The 5,030-nt window shown below is 36.3% G+C and overlaps 1 long non-coding RNA gene across 1 annotated transcript; it reads left to right on the forward strand.

Moving 5' to 3' along the window:
- Nucleotides 1-492: 492 nt before the first annotated feature.
- On the forward strand, nt 493-4,387 carry LOC147310791 (uncharacterized). The gene is made up of 3 exons (XR_015125539.1): nt 493-698; nt 2,275-2,301; nt 3,537-4,387. It is a non-coding gene; the product is annotated as an uncharacterized LOC147310791 (long non-coding RNA).
- The last annotated feature ends 643 nt before the right edge of the window (nt 4,388-5,030 follow it).

Consider the following 5,030-nt stretch of genomic DNA (forward strand, 5'->3'; position numbering starts at 1 on the left):
AAATTTCACAAAGATGTTGCTGTGGTGGCGAGGAGTGCAGTCGTGTGTGTAGAGAGAGTAGAGCAGTGGACTGAGCACACAGCCCTGGGGTGAGCCAGTGCTGAGACTCAGGGCTGAGGATGTGTGATGGCCAACTCTGACTCTCTGTCTACGGCCCGAGAGGAAGCTATTGATCCACATGCAGGTGCTGTATGGAAGCCCCAGGTCTTGTAGCTTGGCCACCAGTTTGTGTGGAAGGATGGTGTTAAAAGCTGAGCAGTAATCCACGAAGAGCATCCGCACATAGCTACCATGCTCATCCAAGCTTTCATTTATGATTGTTCATACTTTGAAATTGTGATGTCAGAATTTGATAAAGTGTGCAGAGCTAGGTGTAGCAAATCATTGCACATTAAATCTATTGTGTTATCTAATAGCACCAAACTAATAGAGCTATCACATAACTAAGAGACGTGTGTGGCTTATTACAAATGGATGAAACCATATTTTACCTTAATGAAGACAGTAATCTTTAATAAGGTGTAGAAAAAGGTGAGTTGTTTGTTGCTGTGGTAAACAAAGAATGTACTGAATCTTTTGTACTACACAGAGTGATGCAGTATTGACTGTGATGCTGATTTGAGTTGTCTCATTCTGTATTTTTGTGCTTTGTCTTTTGTTACACAGAGTGAAAGAGATCTTTGGTTTTGCCTTTGCTGGTAAGTAAACAGTGATTGTAACTGAAGCAGTATGAACCTGGCATTGTGTAGCAGATGTGGCAACTTACATACAGTAGTTTGACTTTTTGTGATATGTTTCCATTTACTGATTGGCAAAAACACAAAGTCAGGATTTATTACCTGTAGCAGCAAAGTCCTCACACGGGACCTCTGACTGTCCCTGAAAATGTCCCTGAAGTTTAATAGCCCATTTATGTATGATTTCAATTTCTTATGGCTTATCAAATCCAAACATACAGCTAAATGTCAGTTGTTCATTTTCTCCTTATGTTTGTGGATTTAAGTAGCAGACAAAACAATGAAAGTGTTTTAGGGGAGTCAGTATAAGTGGTTGCTCAAACACTTAAGAGCTGCACAGTGATTGATTCATATTGTCTCTCAAATTCTGCTGATGTGTTACATTAAAGTCAGAACACGGTAGAAGTATTTTGTACAGTTAAGCAATAATGAAAAACTAAGAGAACCAGAGGTGTGAGTGGACATTGTTAGGTACATTACAGCCAGTGTGTCTAATTAGTTTATCACTTATTTGGTGAATATAATGTGTTTTAAAATTTAATAGAAAAGTTGCCAAAAAGGTGACTGCAAAATACATAAATATTCCTAGCAACAGGTATAATGAAAGGACTTTTTAGTGTTGAGAAATAAGACACTGCAGACCGACTCAGAGAGTATTAAGACATGCGCATGGGTGTGTGCCTCTCAGCAAAATCACACACACTCAGCGCAGGCTGGTTGCTTTATTTATAAGGCAAAATGGGTTACATAGTACTTCCTCTTTTATCCGAAAGGGAAAAGGCCAGACATTACCTAAGCTTATCTGACCTCTGCACACAAACTAAGAATAAAAACATAGAAGTATATCACACTTATCTGACATCACACACACTGGGTTAAAGAATACATACTTGTATACTTGTCAAACATCTCAGACACTAAAGTAAGGAATGCATTATGTTCTCTTTAACAATAAGCTTGGTTATGTGAAAATATATGAACACTCGATTATAAGGCACACTTGATTATACTTGATTTCATAAAAATCCTCTCACAAGTGTAAAAATTTAAGACATTTAATTTTAATTACAAAACATGGTGCACCTCTGCTATTGTAACATGTCAATATTTAAAGGTATATTCATATCAGACATGATGAGGTTTTCTGTTGCTTCTGATTTATATAATTACTTTGTATCTAACATTTTAAAAAGTTTTGGTTTTCACACTTTACTAGTACTGACCTGTTGTAGAAAATGTTGGAGCCACAAAGCTTCTGTGTAGGAAATATTTGGTATATCCTGCACTTGTGCCATCAAATATTGGTGGCTATTCTTTATATTTCTGTAGTAATGAATGCTTTTATTACACTTGCTATAGCCATGTGAGATGCTACAGTTCATTTATCTCCTCTTTAGACTACATAAGCTCATAAAGCCTTAAGTAAATTGAGAATTTTACTAGTTAATTTTTGTCACAGTAAATTGGATTGTGTGGGAAGAGGCTCAACAATCTGAATCATCAAACAGTGATCTGATGAATTGTTTCCTTTCTCTAGACTGCTGATCTGATCGTCTCAAGTCTGGTAAGTAAAGGTGTCTGAGGTGCAGTGCTGGGAAATGTTTCTCATTATAGGAGATTCAGTTTAGTGGAGTGAGTGGTTTATGATCTTGACAATCATCAGATCCTAGAAAAGTCTATGTAAACATTTCCAGACTTACAGATCTCTCTTATCATCATAGTACATTTTTAATTAGGCCCTAATATCGGCCATGCTAAGTTTATTGTAGATTTAGTGGAGTGTGTATTAAACATGCCCCATATTTGACTAAAAAATGTAGAAACTGCTGTATAGGAGTCATCTGTCTCCAAATTTTTCATTTTGCCAAAAGACATACGGAGTAAATAATTTTTTACTTTTATGTTAACTGCTCCCCAGACATTATGATATACTGTTGTACCAGGTAAGTACACACAGAAACGGGAATTTGAGACCTTTTGGCATTTAGGATCATGTGAGTTGAGTGCATGTGAAGTGTGGCCTGAAACTGTCTGCTCTGACTTCATTGTGTGGGTTTAGCCTGACCATATAATGTTTATAGTAAGTTACTGTAGCACCACATCTTGGTTTACAGACTCTGTTTGGTTTTATTGTGTTAATAGAATGCAAAAATGTCCTTAGAAATGTTCCACCACCATATGATAAACATTTCCATTCAGTTGAATCTAATAATGTACTGTACGACTCTTCAGTGTGTAATGATATATATGTTCTGTATTTTTCGGACTGTAAGGCGCACTAAATTCTAAGGCACATTAAGCCAAACAAAACAGATAAGTCAAACTTTATTCAACTCATTTACAATAACTCTCAAAATTGTTCAGTTGTAAGACATAAAATACAGAACAATACACTCACTTTTCAGGATTTATGGACTGATGAATGTGGATTGATCAGTTTGAAATCTGCTTCATAAGCATGGCTCTCAACAGGTGCCAGGCCCTTATACACACACACACCATATTATGTTGAAGCACAGTACGAATTACTCTATGAGGGTGCTGACTATGGTAGCCATGCTCCGACAATACATCAAGTGGTGCTGCTTTGTAGCTTACCAAAGTCATACTAAAACATTTGACAGAGTGCCGTGTACCACATAGAATTGGTTTGAAATCAGTAAGCACAACCATACATAAGGTGCACTGTCTATTTTTGAGAAAATTAAAGGCTTTTAAATGTGCCTTATAGTCTGAAAAATACGGTAAAGCCAGGTTTATTGGAAGTGTGTCTAATTCCACTTTCTTTCTGTCTTACAGGTGACCTGCTGCAGAAAACCCTCTCCCTCTATCATTAACAAGCCATTAACAAGCAAATTCAGTCTGTCCTATCACTCTCCCTCTCCCTGCTCCATCTTTTTTGACAAGGGATTCTATCTTCTATCATTTCTCCGCCATGTACTCTATCTAATTTTGACAAGCATAAGCCCTAGTTTGACAAGAAACCAAGTTTGACAACAAACCAAGGTTGACAACAAACCAAGTTTTTGGAAATTGAAGTTACCGCAACTTCGACGATCTGTTTTCAGAAATCTGAGAGATCTCTGCTCTCACTGCTCCTTCTTTCCTGTCGTTAAACTCTCTCATATCCACTCATTTTACTGGAAATTACAAGTAAGAAGTTGAATATACAGTACAGTAGAAGTCACTGTAGAAACTATTTACACAGCCCTAAATTTGTCATTTTAATTTTGCATTACACTTTGGAATAAACATTGATTGGCTGTTTGGCTTACAGGTGCAATTACTTTGAGAAATTATATAAAATATACACCTCTTAAAGGTTTATTTGTAATAAGACAATCTGGTTATTTTGTAATATATACATTCAGACTGCTCTATTTAGATAAATATTAAATTAGATTCAAATACATTTTTCAAGTCTGTTTCACTGGCTATAACATTTGACTACAAGTTTAAACTATTATTATTTAAGGACAAACCCTTTTTTTGTCACTCAGTGTAAGTATTCAGTTACAATTGTCATCTAGAGGCTGCCCTGAGAACCCAGACTTCCTGTTTCCTGACTGCTGCAGAACATCCAGCTGAAGAATCCTCATCGCCTGTCATCTGATCACTACACCACCACAGCTCCTTATATTTGCTTTAGATTTTAGACATCTGAAAGATTTACACAAAGTCTACTTTAAAACTAAGAGTTTTATTATAGCCTGTTGATTGATTGTTGAGATTTATTCTGCATATTACTTCACAGAAGTATAGACCTATTCATTAACCAGTCTGGTTAAAAAAAAAAAGTATAATATACAGTTTTTGAAAAAGCTACAATAAAACTTTTTAAAGATCTTTCAATAACTTTTATATTGAGTTTGTATTTAAGTCAGCCTTTTACATCAATTAAACAGTTATAAGAACACTTTACCATTTGTATAGTTTTACATTTATCCATTTAATAGAAACTTGAGGAGTTTTTCAGTGTTTACAGGTTGATTTTTGTATACATTTGTGTATAAATACATATAAGGTCCAGTTTGTACTTGCACAAAATGCCAAGGAAAGGTCAAAGGTCACAGTCCCAGAAGCTTAGATGGCAAAAGCAGAAGGAACAGGTAAATCTTTCTCAGACCGGTGAGCAGGTAAAGGTGTCTGTTACAAGTATTCCCAGTCCAGAAGTGCAGCTCAGCGTTCAGACAGCCGCAGTGTCTTATGCAGATGTGGTAAAGAGAGGTGTTTGCTCATCATCGGTGCCAAATGCTAAAGTACAGCAGGTAATCCAGACTGAACCCCAGCTAA

This window comes from Aulonocara sp. 'chitande type north' Nkhata Bay, linkage group LG16 (assembly GCF_057382095.1).
Source record: "Aulonocara sp. 'chitande type north' Nkhata Bay isolate Kocher_YH1m ecotype deep benthic linkage group LG16, A_spYH_male_GT1.1, whole genome shotgun sequence".
In the NCBI taxonomy this organism is placed as follows: Eukaryota; Metazoa; Chordata; class Actinopteri; order Cichliformes; family Cichlidae; genus Aulonocara; species Aulonocara sp. 'chitande type north' Nkhata Bay.